Genomic DNA, 22,569 nt, shown 5'->3' with positions numbered 1-22,569 from the left:
GAATGTGCAACTGAGAAACACTTCTGAATATGGTAGCTATCTAAATATTAAAAGGCAGAGGGACAGCAGCCAAAGATGTGATGGGCAATTTCAAATCAATATGTGAAATTCCGCTGTACGGCCTCTTTGGTGTCACTTCAGCGTTGCAGCCTGTAGCTCTCACACTTCCCCCTGCCTTCAAAACACATGAAACTGGAGTGGGAGCCTCTTGCTGCAGAGCTGAGATTTGACAGGCAGGCAGGCAGGCAGAGGTTTAAGCACCCCTCCCCAACCCTTGCCACTGCTCTTCTCCAAATTGCCTGCACTCAAATGGGTTTTCCTCAAACGAAAGGACTGCCTGGTATCGTGGCATGTAGTTAGGCCCCCTTCTGCGAGTTCTCCTCCAAACGAAACTTAAGTTTTCTTCCCCCAAAAAAACTGCACTGACTTTAGTTAGAATGTTTGCAAGTGATTAAGAAACAACCACTAGATAATTTCTGGGGCAAACAGCAGCCCTTCTATGACAAATATGCATAAGGATACAATTAAACATCTATATCAACTGGTCCACAAGATCACTAATCAAACTTAGAAATGTTTTTTGTAGAAAGTTAAATATGTGATGGGATAAAGTTATAGTGTAGATTAGTCTAAGTATTGGTAAGACTGATTATTCCAGTTCTTATGATTGCTTAATATGGTAAATGGCAACAAGTGTTATTGATCATACTTGGACACAGAAACCAATTTTTTTGCTTCCCCATTCCCCTCCCCACTTCCCTTTTTATTCTGTATCCCAAAAACTCAATAAAAACCTTCTAAAAAAAAGAAAGTATGTTTGCAACTGAATGGCTGGAGGAGGGAGGGTCTTGCAGGGTGTAGATAGAAGGCAACAGATAGAAGGAAGCCACTTGTTACACTTTTAAGAAGATGTGTGTATTATATATGGATGATTTGCAGGATTTACTTATTTACATCATTTACTTCTCACTGAGACTCAACTAAAACTACCATATAATACAGACAATAAAGCAAGATTATGATAGTCTCTCAAGTGAGCCCAGGACTCACCCTCGTTTAGGGTTGCCAGGTCCCTCTTTGCAACCAGCAGGAGGTCTTTGGGGCAGAGCCTGAGGAGACCGGCATTTGGGGAGTGACTTCAATGCCATAGAGTCCAATGGCAAAGCAGCCATTTTCTCCAGGTGAACTGGTCTCTATCGACTGGAGATCGGTTGTAATAGCAGGAGATAGAATCATAGAATCATAGAGTTGGAAGGGACCACCAGGGCCATCAAGACCAACCCCCTGCACAATGCAGGAAATTCACAACTACCTCCCCCCTCCACACCCCTAGTGACCAGAAGATGGCCAAGATGCCCTCCCTCTCATCATCTGCCTAAGGTCACAGAATCAGCACTGCTGACAGATGGCCATCTTACCTCTTCTTAAAAATCTCCAGGGAAGGAGAGCTTACCATCTCCAGGTACTACCTGGTGGTTAAGCAAAAATACAGCAAAGATACCAACAGGGAACTGTGGAGAAACAAAGGTATCAAGCTCACAATAGTAATGCAAAAAGTGCTCTATTATTACAAGTGCAAGCATCAAAAATATCAAGAACATATACAAACATAACACAATGACAATGTGTAGCTGAAAGCTACCCGAAGAAGACAAATGTTTGCAAAAGTAAGTACAATGACTTGTTTGACAACTTTCTTCTTTTAACAGAAAGCAATAATGGAGCCTAGAATTGGGGAAGCACGCCTCTGCTGGAGCGTTTGCCGGATGATTTAAACGCTTTCGCCGTCCGAAGACAGCTTCGTCAGCCGGTGGCCTCAAACTGTTGCTCCTTCAAATCCTTTTATAAATAATTTTTCAATAGCAATCTTTCTCTTCCATGCACCTTTCTGGCTGCTTGAGTGAAGCTGTGTGTGATCCTGAAGTGATCTGTTAATTGTATCCTGTTAATTGTACCTTGTTAATTGTATCCTGTTAATAAGTGATCTGTTAATTGTATCCGTTGTATCCTGAAGTGATCTGTTAATGTGTGAAATCCAAATTAACAGATCACTTCAGGATACAATGGTTCCACATTAACATACCACACCCTCATTAGCACATTATCTTGATACTTACAGGACAATGATTAGCACATTACCTTTGATACTTTTTGCAGGACAATGATTCAGCTCAAACCCAACCCCTTTCTGACTATATATTACTCTTCCTACACACTTGACACTGAGAGACACTGTCCTTCAGTGTTACTCCTCTGAAGATGCCTGCCACAGCTGCTGGCGAAACGTCAGGAAAGAAAATACCAAGACCACGGTCACACAGCCCAGATAACCTACAAGAATCAATGAACTCTGACCGTGAAAGCCTTCAACTATATTTTAAAACTCCCGTACATCCTTCTCTGTCTTTTTCATAGAGTTGATATCCAAGGATAATATCATACTGATTCTCTGTTCTACTAGGTTTCTAATACGCCCAAAATATTTATATATTCATGTAGCTCCAAGCACTCTACCTCCCTGATTTTAGTTTGGTAGCCTCTATCTTTGCCCTGACCTGGATGGCCCAGGCTAGCCTGATCTCGTCAGATCTAAGAAGCTAAGCAGGGTCAGCCCTGGTTAGTATTTGGATGGGAGACCACCAAGGAATACCAGAGTTGCTGTGCAGAGGAAGGCTCTGGCAAAACCACCTCTGTTAGTCTCTTGCCATGAAAACCCCAAAAAGGGGTCGCCATAAGTCGACTGCGACTTGACGGCACTTTACACACACACACAGCGTCTATCTTTAACACTTAATACCTATGCAATGTATCTCTTTCCGATGACGTTTATACATATATTTTCTTCTACAATCATTGTTCTCTTCAGTACCATTTCCTTCTGTATGTCATAAGAACATAAGAAAAGCCATGCTGGATCAGACCAAGGCCCATCAAGTCCAGCAGTCTGTTCACACAGTGACCATTGCCAAGTTCTGCCATATTGCTGATCTGATGACCTAGAGGATTTAGCACTTATCGCTATGGAATGGGTCATCTTGAACAGGATGCTTCCCAGCTCCTGTCTGCTTTCCTCCAAGTCTGCTCTATGGCCTATTTGATCTCATACCCCAGCAGTTTGAGTCCACTTGCAGCGCTTCTCTCTTCCCGATTATCATTAATGTGTGAGGGACACACGCAGAGAGAGCACAGCTAAATGAGACCCAGCTCTCCCTCAACTTCTTCCATCAGCCCAGAATAAGAGAGATATCTGAAGATGGGAAAAGCCATTTCCAAACTAGAATGTTTCTCCCCTCCTACTACAAAGTGCTGCTGTTTCTCCAAGCTACTCAAAACGATGGGTTGGATCCAACCAGGTTTTCTGTTGGTGAAAATGGAAGCAGGGGTCCCTTTTAACTTATTGCAAAAGGTGACTGGATCCAACCCATTGATTGATTCTTAGGACAAGCTAGACCAAAAACTAGTAAATTGCCCAGGGCCACCCAGGAGGCTTCATTGCTGAGCAAGGGTTTAAAAGTGCCACACTGTTAGTTAGAGGATAATGTTCATGTGTTCTTCCTTGTAAAATATAAGCTCTGGTCAGAGTAGTATGGTTTACCGCACAAGCATTCAATCCGGTATGTGGCACAAAATTCGGCAGCCTCAAATGCTCAGGGTTGTTTTTTCTTTTTCTTTTAAGCAACTTTCGTTTGTATAGTTGTGAAGAAGGAATAATGTGGTCAGTATCTGGTGAAGCCTCAAAAAAACAAACAACACTCTGGTGGTTGCAAGTTCAGTAGTACATTTCCCTACTATTTTTCCAAATGTTCATGGTTTTCCTTCTATCTTTCCTCTTACCCTTGCCAAAAATCCGTAATAGAAGGAATCCTTTATGCAGGTTAGTATTTTAATTAGCATAATTTTTGATATATATCAACAATTTTCCTAATAGTGTGGACTGAAAAATGGAAGTAATACATCAAGAAAACCTGTGAATTATGCTGATGTATTAATTATGGAGAATATCTAATGGTTTGAAGACAGTATACAAACAGGCTAACTGAAAATTCCTGGTTAATACAAGTTTCTCCATTTACTCTAAGGGCGAGAGTGGCCCCATTTATACAACTGCAGTGAATGTCCAAGTCTTTCTATGACAGTTCTCTGATATGTTACAAGGAAGTCACTCAAAGTGCAAGCATTATCCCAATCTCTGTGTTCTCATACCTGGTCTCACTATTAAAAGCCGGTAAGATACAGAAGAGCTTCTACAAGAAGATCTGAAATTATTAAAGTTTCATTATCATTCAAAAAAGTTGTAGAAAACATTGGTACCAGCCATACTAATTGTTACATGAGTTTCAAAAATAAAGTAACATATTTTGTTTAGGAGAGTTTTCTATTTACTTATCAGGGTTGGTGATTTTATTAGTTTTCTTTTGTATAAAGTTTATGCATAGAAGAGGTCATGAGAGAATGTTCATCATTTCATTCCATAGTTGGGTTGAGCTGATATAAATCTTCTTGTTCAAAGGATGTAACAAAATGTGTGTGTGTGTGTGTGCATTTTTACCACCACTGCAGTCTGAAGATGCTGGTTTGACTGATTACGGGAAGTGTAATGGTCCTTTTTTCAGAACGTTCATGCTCTGAGCCAAGAACAAGGCGCTGGATTGCAGTCTCAAAGTGACTAAGATTCCAATGTCCACACAGTAGCAAAGCACTCCCATATGCTCCAGGATGTTACCATTCTCAAGGGCATTCTTTCAAAATCTAGCAGCTTCCAAGTGATCCTGATGTCTACAGATTTATTAGGCTTCTGCAAATAGGACTTGGATAAACAAAAGCATAAGATGAGACCTCACAAGCTGGAAAGGAAGACAGGCGCATAGTTCAAATGTGCAAGAGTCCCAGACAAACAGCAGCTCACCATGACCTGGCTAAAATACTAACATAAGGCATGTCTGAAACAAATGGAAATAGATTCAAGGGTTCAGGCAGCATACTTGAGGTCACTTGGCATGAATTAACACTTTAACCATCCTATCATTAACAACCACCAAGGTGGTGGAAGAGTAGGGGGAATTACGTTTTCATAGCACATAGTGTAGGGGAAATGCTAGCCTGGAAAAATGCCAAGACTTCCTGATTTTCTCCACCCATAAAAAAATCTTGACCCTGATTTCAATGAGGCAGCAACCAGGACTTCTTGAGGGTAAACTAAGTTGTGGTTGTGCTGATCAGCTGTTGGACAGGTGCTAAAGCCAGCTTTCCTTTCCTCATCCCAAACAGCTGATCAGTGCAATGTCAGCTTATTTTAAAAGGATATGTTTGCCCACATGATTGCTTACAATCGGTTATTGTGTGTGTGTGTGTGTGTGTGTGTGTGTGTGTGTGTGTATACACATTCCTAGTTGCATTACACTATAGCTGAGAACCTGCTTTGTCATTCATGTTCTTGAACTGCTTTTCCCATATAATATTGTCCTGCAGTGTGATTAGACTAGACTGGAGTTTATAATTCTTGCTTTAATATTTCCTTTTACTTTAATGATATTGCTTATTTAGCTGACAGCAATGTCACACTAGATACAACAAAAAATAAGTAATTTAAATAACCAACCAGTTACCGCATGTTAATTACATGAGCAAAACTTGGCTACAGCCAATGTAACTCCTAAATCTATGCCTGCCAAGATTTTAACAACCCCTAGTTAAAAGAGGAGTAACTCCCCAAAATGAATTCTTTGAGGATGAACTTCAGTGCACACTGGTGGTGTGACTTCTGATCGCCAGTGGTAAAAATGACACTGGAATACAGTAGATGACATGATGATTTGGGCAAATATGGTGGATAGTGCAATCCTGTGCAGAGTTATTCTCTAAACTCCAAGCTAAACCACTGGGTTTAGCTTGGAGTAACTGTACATGAGTACAGGACTACAGGAGACTTATACAACTTTAAGGTTGACAATGAGGAAATTGATGTTGTTGAAGACTTTCTATTCCTTGGCTCCATCATCAACCAAAAGCGGACTGCAGCCAAGAAATCAGAAGGAGATTGAGATTGGGAAGGGCAGCCATGAAAGAGCTAGAAAAGATTCTGAAGTGTAAGGATGTGTCACTGGCCACCAAGATCAAGTTAATTCATGCCACCGTATTCCCTATTACTATGTATGGGTGTGAAAGCTGGACATTGAAGAAAGTTGATAGGAAGAAAGTAGATTCTTTTGAAATGTGAGATTGGAGAAGAGTGTTACGGATACTGTGGAAAGCCAAACACACACACACACACAAATCAGTGATCAAATCAAGCCTGAACTGATCCTAGAAGCTAAAATGACTAAACTGAGGCTATCGTATTTTGGTTACATCATGAGAAGACAAGAGTCACTGGAGAAGACAATCATGATAGGAAAAGTTGAGGGCAGCAGGAAAAGGGATGGATTGACTCAATAAAGGAAGCCACAGTCCTCGATTTGCAAGATCTGAGCAAGGCTGTCAAAGATAGGACATTTTGGAGGACACTGATTCATAGGGTCGCCATGAGTCGGAAGTGACTTGATGGCACTTAACACACACACACAACTGTACATGGTATTGTACTGTTAATAAACTGGTTTACTCCTCTTACTCCTCACAGCTCTTAGCTTCTTTGTTTCTGCCTCCTCTGGATGATGTCTGTAGGGGAAAATCCAAGACCCAAAAGCACATTCGATTATGTAGAAAGGGGTATATTCATTGCCTGTTCCTCCTCTTTTCCCCAACACAGTTTCTCCAGAAGACAGACATAAACCTACAATCTTTCTTTTGTACAGGCTTCACATCTTCCAGCACAGGGAGTTTTACAAGAACACAGAATCCCGTCACATCTTAATCTTTACAGATAAACAAATTATTGTTGCACAGGGTGCTATAAAATAGTTGTTGGTTTGCGGTTAGTCACAGGATTGTGAGCTCTTGTTTGTTTGCAACAGCCTAGCATGGATTCCTCTTTGCAATTCGTCTACAAGGTTTTTCAGTTACTTAGTTGTAAAAAGTAATTCCCGTATTAATTAGTTTTCTGGTGCTGATTTACAAATCAGGAGGATAAACCAATATCAGAATTATGGCTTTGAAGATAAGGACATAAAACTGATGGAAAGTAACTAATTGAAACAAAATCTATGGTTTCCAAGGAGGGTGAACTAAAACAATACTATCCAAAAGAACAAAGGTATAAAGAGTGAACTTAGTAGCTTTTAGGAAATGAATTTAACAGCACAGGAGAAAAGCCAACAGAGAAGCAAACCAAACAGCAAGGATACAGTGGAGAGATCAAAGTGAAAAGTTACTTAGTGATAGATGGATATTTTGCTGAGAGTCTGAATGATTTCCTCATGTCAGAACACACAAAAGGAAAGAAGATAAGAGGCCTGGTAACTAGGGTTTGTTTTCCTAAGCTTTGGGGAGTAGATTGTTGAAAGCCTTTGCCTTCATGCTACTGCAGATAAGGAGGCAATTACAACTACTGAAAGCCAGCAAAGTACTAGGAACCAGATTTGAATCACCAAACCAGGAGAGCAGGCAAGCAACATAGTGTATCTTGCACCAAATATTTGTGAAAATTTATTCATAAAACTTGAGAAAGAGGCAAATAGTGCTTTGATCTTTACTAATAACAGAAAAAGAGAGCCACTGAATACATTTCAGGAGTAGATAAAAATGTCAAAATTCATTATGGACATTGCACGCTTGAGAGTAGGCAAGAAATAAGCTGTCAATCAAAGTAAAAATGGGGGGTGTCCTTCTGGGGCATACATACCAAGAACTTTTTGAAAGAGGAAATCATGGAAGTTTTAGCCTTATTTTGAGATAACAAGGAGTTCCAGCCTGCTTTAGATGTCTCTGTAAAACAGTAGTCTTGATCTGTTATGGCTTTAGTTGCTCGTAGTAGTATATATTAATAACCTCTACTTCTTATTACAGAATAATATGTGTTGTAAACTAATGTTTCTTAGTCAGTTTGCAAGGTCTAGGTCTGTTTGTTCCCTTGAAACAAGGTTTTAGTCTTTGATAACTAAACCCCAATGCATTCCCTACAGGGTTTCGTAGACAAAAGTTAGGAATATTTCTGGCATGAGTCCTGGCATGTCAGGAGGCAGGGCTGACACTATCCAGGCTGCAGATATTCATAAATGGAAAGCAGAATAAAATGCATACAGAGCTGATTACTCAAGGACATGAGCCAAGCCACAGACCACAGGACAATTTACATAGACTTGCAGTATATTGTTAAGGGATTAAGCATATAGAAAACATTCTAGAAAATATCCCATTGTACTGTTGAGGAACATTGTGAAATGTCTTATTATAGGGAAGGGCTATAGCTCAGTGGTAGAGCATCTGCTTTGCATGCAGATGGTTTGAGGTTCAGTCTGCAATATCTCCTGTTAAACAGGTCACAGGGAGCAGCACCCTCTCCCTTTCACAAACATAAGGAGTTTCTTTGTCTTTTTAACACTTGTCAATGCTTCATCATATTCTCACCTTGACTACTACAACCATCTCCTCTTGGGTCTTCCATAGTGGCCTTTCAGCCTTCTCTCTCAGTCCAGCACTCTGCTGCCAAAATCTGTGTCATCCCTCTTACCGCATAGCCCTTCTTCAACCCCTGCACCAGCTTCCTGTCCCCTCCCAAACTCCTCATGCTTAACCTTCAAAGTTCTCCAATCCCTTAGTCCCTAAGTACACGTAACTAAAAGAAAGCATATTTTATGCTGGTTTATCCCCATCTGCACCCCCCTTTTTTGCATTGTCACATATTTCAGATTGGAAGTTCTCTTTGGTAGGAATCTGACTTCTAATACTTTTTGAAGTCTCCTGCACAGTGATATTACTAGCCACATTTTGGGGATGGAAAGGCAGGAGAAAGAAAAATAGCCACTGACCACTTTTCAGCTAACAGGGCAGCAGATTCCTCCCACAAACAGAGTTACACAGTGCAACCAGAGGAGGCTTTTTTCTTAAATGTGTTGGTTTCCACACTCTCAGGTGAATCAGACTTCAAACAACCAGACAGACCTCTGCCAGAGAGAACCTCCCTTCCTAAAAAAAAATTGTAGGTGGCTCACTTAGGGCAAAAATGCATGGTTCCCTTTTCCAGCCAGGATTTAGCCAGGATCAAACGCATGCGTTTCGCCAAACGTGCGTTCTATCCTGGCTGAATCCTGGCTGAAACAGGGAATAAGGGAGGCTAAAGTGACCATGCGTTTTCGCCCAAGGGCTTGTAACAAGTGGGACACAACTTTACAACAGCTGAGCAGGATCTTCTTATTCAGTCATCCCTGCCTTTTAACAGCTGATTACACACCATCCTTTTAACCCGTTCTTCACCTGATTTGGCATGCTCCATCTTTCTAGGCTTCTTCTCTAGAAGTAAGCTTCCTCTTTCCATAAAACAATGTAAATAAATGATAGGGAACACAGAACATTAGACAGAAGCCTTGTGGAAGTCAGACAATTTCTGAGCACAAGCATAACATGGCAAAGACTTACTGGGCAAACAGTAGAAGCCCTTGAATAGTATGCCTATTTTACACACAGCACGCTGTTGTTGTTGTTGCTGCTGCTGTTAAATAAGGACTCAATAATAGGAGATATTTGTCTATTATGTCACTACTGTTCAATTTATTATTGCTTAACCTTTCAACCTAGCTTTTAAAACTTTTTAAACCAAATATTTGCTTAGAATTAAAAAAATGCGCAAACGGTGAAATGAAAAAGATGAAGAAGAGTTGTTTTTTATATGCCAACTTTCTCTACCATTTAAGGAAGAATCAAACTGGCTTACAATCACCTTCCCTTCCCCTCCCCACCACAGCCACCCTGTGGGGCTGACAGAGTGTGACTGGCTCAAGGTCACCCAACTAGCTTCATGTATAGGAGTGAGGAAACCAACCCGGCTCACCAGATTAGCCTCCACTGCTCATGAGGAGGAGTGGGGAATCAAACCCGGTTCTCCAGATTAGAGTCCACTGCTCCAAACCACCGCTCTTAATCACTACACCACATAAAACATCATCAGCATGGAATCAAACAATAAAAGTTTGGCAATATTAAAATCCATTAAATGTCAGCAGTATTAAAAACCTTTAGTAGCCAAAAATCTTTTGTTTTCACTGTGCACCAAAATGCCAGCAGCAAAGGCCTCTGGCATCCCTCCCTAAAGAGTCTAAAAGGATGGGTGCCTCTATTGGGAAAGCCCTGATCCTCATAGCTGCCAACATAGCTTCTGATGGCAAGCTATATGTGTTTGGATGTCTTTTTAAAACACCCAGTTATCCTCTTGCACCATTTGGATATGTGTGCGTGTAAAGTGCCATCAAGTCGCAACCGACTTATGGCGACCCCTTTTGGGGGTTTTCATGGTAAGAGACTAACAGAGGTGGTTTTGCCAGTGCCTTCCTCTGCACAGCAACCCTGGTATTCCTTGGTGGTCTCCCACCATTTGGATATACTCGTCTAAAAAAGCAATACAAAATGCTTCAACCTTATATTTAGATTTTAAATGAGAACTGATACTTAAAAGGAATCAGAACTACAAGATCAAGATCAACATTTCTCTTCAACAGGGTTAACAACCTCAAGACATGGCCAGCAATTCTCCTGGAATTACTGATCTCCAGGCTATAGATATCAATTCCCCTGGAAGAAAAGGCAGCTTTGGAGGGTAGGGCTTGATGGTATCACATCCCCACTACACTCACTCCCCTCCCCAAACTCTGCCCCCAAGTCTCCAGGAATTTCTCAAGCTAGAGTTGGAAAACCTACAATTAATCATTGTTAATTTAACACATACTGCTTTAAGTTGTTTTAAATGCTGTTCCCCCCTTCTGCTTCTCTTGTAGTTTACATATTTTAAGTTCTGATATTTTAGTTTTAATTTTGCAAGGTGCCTTAAGCATCTTTCTGGAGAAATCGCCAATAAAATTTCAAATAAATAAAACCACATCTTTTGATTCCTTACTCAGCCACAGGATACAAAACAAAAGGGACACAAATAACCACAAAGCATCATCCAGGTGTAAGCAGCATCCCTGAATACCTTTGGAGGCCTGGGTCATGGGTATTCATTTAGATCCTGCCTTTAAATTCATTTCACTAATACTCTTGTTTTGATCAGTTCTCCTCCGTTTTCTGACTTCTCACATTCTCTGAGGTCAGGCCATGTCATCTAGGGGTCATCTAAGCCCAGGGGCAGAAGTGAAGGGGAGATATGGCTTCCAAACAGCTGCATATGCAGGGGGGGGGGAGGTGCAGTAGAGTCACAGGTGCAAACTCTCCAGTACCTGATGCCATGTACAGGCCTATAATCGTCTTTTTGCTTGGGGCTTCAAAAGCAGCAAGGCCAGTCCTGCATATTATAAATCAACTGTTAAAGATTCTGCTAAAAGAAGAAGAATTGATTTGTGTTAAGGTTCAGAAGATAATGCCAGACCTCACTGTTCATTTTTCATAGGCAGAGACAATGTGCATAGGTAGGGTTGCCAACCTCCAGGTGGTAGAAATCAAACTAAACGGCTAGTGTCCAAAAGATAGTGGCAGGAGAACAGTAGACACTTATGGCAATAATAAAGCAAGAGTCTATATTGCTTTAACAACAAGAATTACTGTATAGAGTCGGACGCAAATCCAATTACATGAATAAGAGCCAAATATACAACAAAAAATATTGAGGAACAAACAAGTGCACACTCCCGATTATACAGGTAAGTGGCAGAGCAACTTTATGCTAGAAAAAGTCCAAGAATGCCAAAGTAATTAAATAGGTTTCCGGTAGGGTCCTATTTCGCAGAAGCTTTCTCAATGTTGGCAATCTGTCAGACTTCAGCAAATGCACGGCGTTTCAGGCAATAGAACTCAAATCCAGACAGAGCAGCGATTCAAGGATTTATTCCGAAAGTCAGTGATTTCAGTAAAGAGACGAGCAAGGCTGGAATACATGACTGGGGGAGTTTGGATACATATATAGGGCTGATACAATAGGGTTACAGGAACAAAGAGACAATGTAGTCGTTTCCTGCCGGTAACGACTTAAGTAAATCAGAAACAGAAACAGTTGTGAGCAATCAGTGGAGGAGATGGCCGAGCTCTCGGCTTTGTGCGCGAGACCCGATATCAGATCGGAGATTTACACGGGCGGGTCCCAATACAATTGTAAATCCCTGGCCGGAGCTCATGTGCAAAACGGGGGGGAAGGAGTGCACGGAGAACTCCATCTTGTTCGCGCGGAAGCCATCTTGTTTGGGGACGGAGCTGTCAGAAACCCTATCTGACACAATCCCGCTATGTGAAGTCGTCATTCCCTGGAACATATGTTCCATTAGCAAGGCTTGTAGCCGACCAGTAGCAGGTGTTGTAGTTCTACAAGGTCTACATATATATGTTACTCTCAGAGCCATCCTTGGGTGACTTTTAACACTTGCAGAGTAAATTAGGCTCCTCAGAGACGATCCAGCTGACAACTCAGGATACCACTGCCAAATGTTAACTATTCCATTTGTGCTTTGTTGTATATTTTATCTGGCAGTCAGGAGAATCAGATCTGAACTTATGTATATCTTCCTTGTTTTATTCAGATACTAGCTTTAGATTAAGAGGCAGAAATGTTTGTAGAATTAGGAAACAATGTCTTAATGTCTAGGTCCTAGGGCAAAACAAAGAACTGCTAAACAGAAAATATATTCCCAAATAAATGAAGAATGCTATGCTCCGTTTCTATCCTAACACATGGACAGTACAATCCTATACAGTCACTGTAATCTAATTCCACTGGAATCAAAGGTTTGCACTGTAAATTAGATTAAGTGAGAAGCTGGGGTAAATGATACTTAGAATTGAAAAAGTTCACAGGAATTACTGTTTTGTGAAGCGTTTCAATTAGCGTATGAAAACTGCACAGAATGTCGGTAATCCTTGGATGATGCAGTAAACAGACAAAACTGAGCAACTGATTAGACAAGTTAGAAATTAAGTTCAGTCGCACCTTAGAGACCAACAAGATTTTTGGGGATATAAGCTTTCAAGAGTGGAAACTCCCTTCATCAGATCTGATGAAGGGAACCTTCGCTCTTGAAAGCTTATAGCCCAGAAATCTTGTTGGTTGCTAATGTGCTACCGGCCTCAAATCTGACTCTTCTACTACAGACCACCATGGATACCCTCTGAAACTGATTAGATAAAACTACTTATTTACTGAAGAAAAAATGATCAAGTGTGACAATATAATGCCACATGGGACTGAACCAACCACCGGCTTTTGCTTTAAAGTGTCTAAAAAAACAGACCACATTAAATTAGGCAGAGAAGAGGATAAATGGATGGATGGAAGCAGATCAAAATGACATCAATTATACCCACATAATTGCTGACAGAATGGCCTTTAAGTCATATAATTTATGGGCCACCAATGCAATATAGACCATCAGCTGTATATGGCAACCCACCAAGGGCTTGCTTAGCAGGGATCCCATTTACTTGCCTTTTTTGAGACTTCAAAAATAGTAGGCTGCCAAAAATGTAGTACGCCACAATACATGACTGTTGGGTTGTGAGCAGCTTCATGGTAGCACGTCGTGCAGGCCCACAGTTAAGTGATAATCTTATATTCTAATAGTGAAGCATTGTCCTCCTCTGCAGATATCTAAATCCAAAAGATCAGGGCTACAGAGATAAAACAGATAGTTCTACAGACTTGGGGTACCCCGCAGATTTGAAGAACAATCTGATAATTAAAAATACATGGGGGGGGGTTAATGCTCCCAAATATAAAATAGCATCGTCTGTGCAAGCGCAGAGAACACACACTGCCTCCTGCTCCTCCTCTATCAGATGGTAACCATGATGAAGATGTGGATGGGTGAGAGGAAGCCTCAGTAGGATCACCAGCAGAAGATGGGACCCACACTGCGCTCGCTAGCAGCCGGTGGGAATGAAGGCTCAGCAGAGCTGGTAGGGAAGGCCGGAGCTGCATCAGGTGCACTGGCAGCCATTGGTGGGGAGGAAGAGGGGGAAGGGGTCCCTCCCGTGGGTATCACAGGTCCCCACTTGTTGTTTCTAATATTCATTCCAGAGCAATGGCTTGGTGTGAAGACCACAGGGCCAGAGCCTCAACCCCCTGGGGAGATGCAATCTTGTTTTCAGGGTGCCAAAGATGAGTCAACAAAACAGAAATGGTAAAGGTTGTACTTTAATTGCTTGGCTCCTGTACAGTGCCAGTTCCAGAGGTTAATTGTCATCCTGTAGCCCAGCCAGTTCACTTCTTATCACCTCCACCTGCTCACGCCTAGGTGCTAGAATGGCTTTCCCAGCCAATGTCCTTCTCCAAGTTCATTATGCTCCCATATTGGCGGTTGAGCCCTCTGCAATATGCATGGTTAAGCCCAGAGGTAGTCACTCTCTCAGTGTCCGATGGGGGAGGTTCCTTCTGGCTTCCCTCTAAGCCAAAAACAGCACCTTCTGCGTCTCCAGGAGGCTTAGTACTCTCTAACTCACAAAGGTCCCCAAGCCTGCCTGTGCCTTCTCCACCTCCTTCACCTGGGGGCTTTTTTCCTTCTTCCCCTGGCCCCTCCCAGTACCTGCTTTCCTGTCCTTACTCCAGAGCAGGCCCTTTCTCCCAAGGAGGCCTTTATCCCAGAGGAGACTTTTATTCCACAATAAGCTAGTAGTTCTTTGTGGCTGCTTCTGCCTTGCTACTGCAGCCCAACGTGTCCCACCCCTTCTCCCCCTGAGTTAGTGTCCAGAGATGCGACACTACATTTGTTCTCAAAGCACAATTTCTAGATCTTATTCAGGTTTTTATGCTTATGTTGGCAACAGAACTGCTGAACAGTTCCCATGCACTAATGTTAGTCTAATAAAGACTAATAAAAGGTGTCTGGAAACAATGGGGGGGGGTCTTATTAATGCTTCTAAAATAGAACTATTTGAAAGTAACATCTTTATGCCTTTTTCTGAGTTTACTGCATCAAAAGGTGATGTTTGTTTTGACTTACTGTTTTTTGAGTTTCAGTCGAATAATCTGAAAGGTAAATTTGGCAATACAGACTGCTGGGCTTAAGAGGCATACCTTGGTATATAATGTTTTATTTTGCAAGTTTCTGTGAGCAGGTGAAGAGACAGCATGCATAAAATCAAACAGAGAGCAATACCAAGAACAATATAGAAGATACAATTTTCAGAAATAAGCATGGTAAAGTATGTTCTAAGAAAACAGTAGGGGGAACAAACCTTTAAGCAAAGTTGTTTTCATAACTGAAAAAAGCAGGAACATAAAATAATTCACCTCAAGTTAAAACTCAAGACAGTCCAAAGTAGAGAGGCATAAAGAACGTGTGGAAAAAATAAAACTGAAGTAGTGGGAGGAGAATGATGGTTTTTAAAATAGACTGCGAACAAAACTGAAATAGTGCTGTCCAAAAGCCAATTGGATTGATTGTACAAAATTCCTACGACGGAGTGAAACTGAAGGAGTGTAGGTGGCTTATATCCAGAATATTTTTTTTTTAAGTGGGAAAGGACTAAAGTGTAGAAGAGAGGGTCTGCATTCCCATGAAACTCGTTTTAAAATGGTAAAGCAGTGGAAGCACTATAAAATAAATCAGATTTATAATGGAAAACAAAAACAAAAACAAAAAAAGCCGAAAATATATGTTGATCAAGAAGAAGGCAAAAAGAAACAAAAATAAGTGTGAGAGAGATTTTTTGCTGGAGCTCACAACAGACCTTGTTAAAACATCCCAAACACATATCCAAACACCTCTCAGAGGGCCAAATGTGGGATCAATTTTGATTTAGACAACTTGATACCTATGTGCCACAGTACTCAGCTAAACATTTCAGGTGTGAAAAAGTAGTGTCCGTTAGATAATATTCTGTTATTATGGAAAGGTCAGACACTTTTTTTAGAAAATTTCTTTAATGGTAAGCATCACCAGCATGGTGTAGTGGTTAAGAGTGGTGGACTCTAATCTGGAGAACCGGGTTTGTTTCCCCACTCCTACTCATGAATAGGGTTCCCAACTGCCAGGTAGTAGCAGGAGATGTCCTGCTAATTCAACCGATAGAGATCAGACCACCTGGAGAAAAATGGCCGCTTTGGCAATTGAACTCTATGGCATTGAAGTCCCTCCCCTCCCCAAACCCCACCCTCTTCAGGCTCCGCCCCAAAAATCTCCCACCTGTTGAGAAGAGGGACCTGGCAACCCTACTCATGAAGCCTGCTGGGTGACCTTGGGCCAGTCTCAGAACTCTCTTAGCCCCACCTACCTCACAAGGTGCCTGTTGCGGGGTGAGGAAGGGATTGTGATTGTAAGTCACTTTGAAACTCCTTAAGGTAGAGAAAAGTGGGGTGTAAAAACCAATTCTTCTTCTTCTTTCACAGAGATTACTAGAGATTGCATAATAACCCCTTTTTTCCTTTTAAAACCGGAGTCCAGTGGCACCTTAAAGACTAACTCAATTTTCCCAGCAAAAAAAAAAAACACTTTCTTGAATCAAAGCTTATTTCATCACCGAAGCTTATGCTGGAATAAATTTTGTTAGTTTTTAAGGTACCACAGAACACCTGTTCTCTTTTGCTGCTCCAGACTAACATGGCTACCCTAGCTACCCATCTAGAATTAAATACTTTGTTTTGTATTTGTGGGAATCAGTTAAAAATTCCATCTGGACCTGGTAACAAAGGGAGAGAACAGTGTATTATAAAATAATAAAGGAAAAGTTTATGCTATCCTAAACAGTATCAAAAGGGGGATATATCCCCCCCCCAAGAAACTGTAACAGCCCATTTCTAAGAGCTGCAGCGGCTGGGGACGGTGTGGCCATGGCAGCACCACGGTGCTTCCAAAGAAGTTTGGCCACTGCAACGAGGGGGGGAAAGAGCTTTTTAAAAAGTTTAATTTAGAAAAGGGGGAAAGCACCACTGAAAACAGCGATGCTGCACCAGTAAAAAAGCCGGTGCAGCACTGCTGTTGTTTAAGAGGGAGTTCTGGGGCTGAAAGGGGTTAGGGAGCTGCCTACCGGCAGCGCCGCCCCCTGGAATGCCCCAGGAATGCTTCCCAGGATGCCGGCATGAGGACCTGCACTGACAGGACGCTGGCGGGGGGCCAAACCGACATCCGAGGGCCGCGTTGCCGCGGCCGTCCAGAGAGGCTGGCGCAAGTGGCACTACACCGGCCAATTTACACGGCTCAAGTGGCACAGATGCCGGCGTAGGGGTCACGTCGCCTCCTAAGGCAATTCGGCCCCCAGCCTCAGGAATGCACTGTAAAATAATCAAATTGTGGGCTTTTGGACAGGTATACTCTTTTAATACGTAACATTAAAACAAGTGGCTCATTCCAATTAAGAAAGCAGGAAGAACAGGCCATCCGCGAGTAAGGTAAGGGTTTCAGGTAAGCAGAATATAATTCAGGTAAATTAACCAAAAGAAAAAAAAATACCTCTAAAATTGCCTAATGAGGACTGAATATGTTCAAGGCATAGATTGTTGGTAGCAGTCAAGTGTCAGTTAAGGCAGGAAGGACAAGAGGGAATCAGCCTGCTCAAGTCTTTTGAGAGTTTAGAGAATTTTCAGGACTGGGATTTCCCAATGTGTTTCCTCCTCTCCTGTGATTCCTGGCTTGTCATTCTATATTTCTACCATAGTGGCTCTGATCCACCTTTACCAGAGCATGGAAGGGTTGTTGTTGTTGTGTTGTGTTTCATTTGAAGATGTGTGAAATCCTGATTAAACACGCTTTGCCCACATCACTAAACCAAGGCAAAAACCCAAGAGATTCATGTTAAATAACAGCCGTCATTTGCTTTCATTCAGCAAGTAGAGACGTCATTTATTTTTTAATGCTAATATGCTGGTCAACCCAAAGTAATGTAAGTAAAACAAAAGAAATTTAAACAGATGTTTTGGTCAAATAGGTCTATCGGGCTTCTTAGTGATAGGATTCTGCTTCGTTTGTACCAAATAACTGCTTGTGCCATTTTACTTTAAATTCATCAGTTTAGTGATCCTCAAGAAACACAACTAAGAAGAATTACATATCTCAGGTTGTCTCATTATACATCATTATTAAACCCTTTCACCCCAGGAATGCCCTCTCGAGTTGCAGCATTGTTTTTTTTTAATTTAAATTTCAGGGACATTTTAGGTGACTCCGAGTGCAATCCTGAAGGGGGGGCATGACCCCATGCCAATGTAAGTGCCCATTTATACTGGGAAAAGGGGCACTTACGCTGGCACAAGGCACATTCACGTCAGCAAAATTCCATAAGTGGGAGCATGCACCGGCATGGGGGGGCATTCAAGGGGGTGGAGCTGCCTTTAGCCAGCGCCCTAACCACTTTTGCCCCGGGAATGCCCCCTTGAGTTGCAGCATTGTTACGGCACCTTTTCTATAGGGGCATTTTCCCCATTTTACATTTTTAATTGTTTTATTTTCTCTGCGACGTCTGGGAAGCCTCTGTGGAAGTTTGGTGGCTGAGCCGCTCCTGGCCGCCGCGCATCCACTCCCCCCTTCAGAAACAGGCTGCCCTTCATCTTTTGTAGGAAACTCTAATACCTTTGTAATATTCTGGTGCTAACATTCTGGATCATGGGATTTAAACATGCAGAGTAGAAACATGTAGTTTTATTTGCTTGAACTTTTATTTATTTAAACATAATAACAAATTGATAACGTACAATGAAATGTTCTACTAGCAACTCTTGTCCAAACCATGTACTCCACAACATATGTATTTGGCCTTGCTGTACCTTGTTCAAACTCTCTCATTTACTGCGCACTGACCATAATTAGTTAAGATTTAACTTGCTGGCCCAGTTTGATGGACATACCCTGAGGTCTTGGTTCCACGGGTGATTAATGCACATGAAATAAGTGTCTGCTTGTCTGCGATTGGCTGTCAAAAATATATCCTCACTGCTTTTAAAGAAACATGAGTTACTAAAGGGAATGATTAAGAAGAACCCCTCTGGGCAAGACAGCTCAAGCTTCTAGGAGCTATCCGTCAGGGGTGTGGTGGAACCACTGGCCCCTTCAGCATGGTGCCCAGGGCAGCTGTCCAGTTGCCCATTGACTAAGACCACCCCTGGTTAAGCTGAGAAAGCACTCTTCTCTTTGAACTAAACAATGATCTCAAATTGCAAGTGACACCCTTGGAACACTTTGAAAAAAGGTTTGTTTTTTATTGTACACTCAAAATTGTTCAAACTTTACATTTTCACACTACTTTCCCACAGCTGTCTCTGTCTCTCCCTGCTCCCCCAATCCCATCTATTGTCTGCTCCATCCACCCAATAGTAACAGAGGACGGAAAGGCCTTCCCTTCGTTTCTAAGAACATCCTGCAGCTAATGTGTTCTTCCCAGAAAGAGGGGAGAAACAAGTTCTCTGTGGCTGCTCACTCTCTGAATGATGGCTGGAGCCAGACTAGCTACACTTTTCAGCGCACGAACACACAGCAAAATACACGCATGTCCAATAGTTACTTGTGAATCAAATGAATCTGCTTTCTTACCTGATTCCTAAAGCGCCCCAAAGCATAACAATTGACACCTATTGCAGTCATAGCTTTTGTAGATGTACATTTGCATTTTCATACCATTCCTTGTGACAGAAAATTTAAATCAAGCCAAACCTCACTGTGAATACTTTGATCTTGTTAGAGTTCTTTTTATTTTGCTGCCTTCCCAGGCAGTCTGGAGAAAAAGCAAAACCCTGGCATTTGTAGGCAGCTATTACCTGCTGCTTCAAGACTGCTTTCCTTTCTCCTATTGTTCATTTGAGGTTTTCTTTCTTTCCGATAGATTTCCCTGTCAGCTTTCATTTAGCTCTGAAGGGCAAGTTTCTGAAAGGAAGTTAGTCTTCTGCCAACATAATTATTGGTTGCATAGTATTTTCTAAAAAATAAACTAAACCTCCAAACAAACAACAATCTGGAAATCTCAGTAAAAATATTACACTGCTATTGCTTTCATTTCAGTGGGTGATAACACATCTTGAAACAGGATATTTATAATTTGTTAAATTTTGCTTTTATCCTCACAATCCTAAACCATAATGGCTGTCAGCTAAGAAAACACTGAAGCGAACTAGGAGGATAGAAGAGAGATAAAGAAATAATTGGAAACAGAGGAGCAGATTTCATTTTGCACCTTCTAAACATCCCGATACCGTGCTAGTTTGCCAAACAGATTCTTACAGGGTAATCCTAAATAGAGTTACACCTTTCTTAGTCCACTTAACTCAGTGGGCTTCGAAGGGTGTAACTCAGTTTAGGATTGCACTGTTAGGGCCTGTGCTCTTTAGATTCAATTGTGTTTTCAAAATTTTCTTATGAGGCTTAGCTTAATTTTCTGCACAGATACTTTTCTTGGTAGAATGCCACTGACTGAAGATGTGCTGCCTTGGACAGAGGGGCACATTTTAGGAGGACTTAAATGCCAGATGCAGCTACGGGTTAAAGTAAATAGATGCCTACTTGGTTGGGGAAACAGACAGGTGTTGCTTGTGTGGTTTCCTTCTAGGTCTCGATAGCCTCACTTAGGGTTGCCAAGTTTGTAAAATTCTTGGAGATTTGGGGGCGGTGACTGGAGAGGGTGGAATCTGGGATGGGAAGAACTCAGTAGGGGAGTGATGCTGTACAGTCTGCCCTCAAAAGCTGCCATTTCCTCCAGGGCACCTGATCTCTGTAGTGTGGAGATCGGTTGTAAATTCCAGAACTTCAGGCCCCACCTGGAGTTTGGTAACCCAGAATGCAAATATGTGGCCCTTTTTAAAAAGCCCTAATCACCAGGGAAGATGAATTTGAAAAGAGATTACTTTATCAATTATAATATTGCAAGGTGCAGAAGGGATAAACTAGATATTAGGGCTGTGCATATCAGGTTTACCGAACTGAAAATAAACCCGAAAAGGGCCTTTTCGGCTTCTTTCGGCTTTAATGTCTGCTGAATGTTAAAACTGGGAAGCCTATGCCAGATAGCCGATAGTTGAAAAATCCGGATAGGTATTTGGCTTTTTTCGGTTTTCCTCAGACTTTTCCTCATGGTTTTTTTTATGAGCTGGGGGCGGGAAGGGGACTTTTCGAGGTAGAGTTACCACATTCCCTATTCATGTGCCAACCTAATGAAATGTCTCCTTTTTCAACAGTAATTACAACAACAGTAGTTACTGATAGGTTTGGCAATTCCAGCTTGGAAAATTCCTGGAGATTTGGGAGCAGTGTCTGGGGAGGAAAAAGTATAGAGAGGGAAGGGAGCTCAGCAGGGATGTGATGCCACTTCCTCCAGCGGAACTGTTCGCTGTAGTTCTGAGATATTCATGAAAAGCTGAATTGGTTGATGAAAAATTGGCTCCTTGATAGCAACAGGGGAGCAACACATGAATCAAACTGACAGTGTTTGAGCATTCCAAAGGGACAAATTACACAATAGGTATTCACTGCACATCCAGCCCAACAATGGAACAAATAACAACCCCGGAGCTGTTTTGGCTTGGGAAAACAATGCAGGGAGAAAGGCTAGAGCCCAGTACCATGGTCCTGATCAGAACTGGCTCCTGCAGCACTTAGGTAAAATACCTTCCCCACAGTTGCCATATGGCTGCTGGAAAGCAAGGTCGGGGGACTCCCACCACTACCTGACTCATAGTCAAACGTGTACTGCCTCTCCTGGTATACCCCCCGAAGATCTCTACGGTCATCTGACAACAACTTACTGGGTCCCTGGCCCTAAGAGTGTGCAGCTGTCCTCGACAAGAGCCAGGGCCTTTTTGACCCTGGCGCAAGCCTGGTGGAATGCTCTGTCTGGTGACATCAGGGCCCTGCAGGACCTTAAAAAGTTCTGCAAGGCCTGCAAGACAGAGCTATTCCGCCAGGCTTATGGCTGAGGACAGCTGCAAATACCATCTGCTGGCCTCCCTATTATCCCCCCTCCTGTTATATTATTAATGTCAATGGAGGGGTAACCTGCTGCAAATATCCAGCAAGATGAGTTGTGATTAGGTGCCATCTGTAATGTTGTATTTTAACGTTTTAATTGGGATTTTATTGTTTTAAATTTAGATTTTGTGGTTAATATTATTACTAGTGTATTAATGCTTTTGTATGATGTTACCCGACCTGAGCTGGCTTCGGCCAGGGAGGGCAGGCTATAAATCACAAAACAAACAAACAAACAAAAGGTGCAACAGTAGTAAAGGCAGGAGCACCCAAAACATGGCCTCTCCCACAATAAAACATTATTGGAGAAAATAGATGGGAGGAAAAGCTCCATCAGATATTCATCAGATACAGTGCAAATATTAATACAATATATTATTTCTGAAGGGTTGGATATTAAACAATTGCTGCAACACCACATGAGGCATGATTTGTTTTTCTTGTGAGCAAATATTTATTTGTTTGTTTGTGTATGTATGTATGTATGTATGTATGTATGTTAATCCACATAATATTTATTTAAGCCCAAAGTTGTACAGTTAGGGTGGCTAATAGCTTCCTGTTCTACAGCTGCTAATTCACATATATGTAATAGCAGACTCTTGTGAAGGAT

The 22,569-nt window shown here is 41.9% G+C and overlaps 1 protein-coding gene across 1 annotated transcript in view; it reads right to left on the bottom strand.

Annotated features, from left to right (window-relative positions):
• SREK1IP1 (SREK1 interacting protein 1) overlaps positions 1 to 20,923 on the bottom strand; it is a 192,970-nt gene extending 172,047 nt beyond the window's left edge. The window contains exon 1 of the mRNA XM_056848619.1: positions 20,920 to 20,923. The gene's annotated coding sequence lies outside the window, so the exon portion shown is untranslated. The remainder of the gene's footprint in view (positions 1 to 20,919) is intronic.
• Positions 20,924 to 22,569: the final 1,646 nt, after the last annotated feature.

This window comes from Euleptes europaea, chromosome 4 (assembly GCF_029931775.1).
Source record: "Euleptes europaea isolate rEulEur1 chromosome 4, rEulEur1.hap1, whole genome shotgun sequence".
In the NCBI taxonomy this organism is placed as follows: domain Eukaryota; kingdom Metazoa; phylum Chordata; class Lepidosauria; order Squamata; family Sphaerodactylidae; genus Euleptes; species Euleptes europaea.
This window is presented reverse-complemented; position numbering and strand designations above follow the sequence as displayed.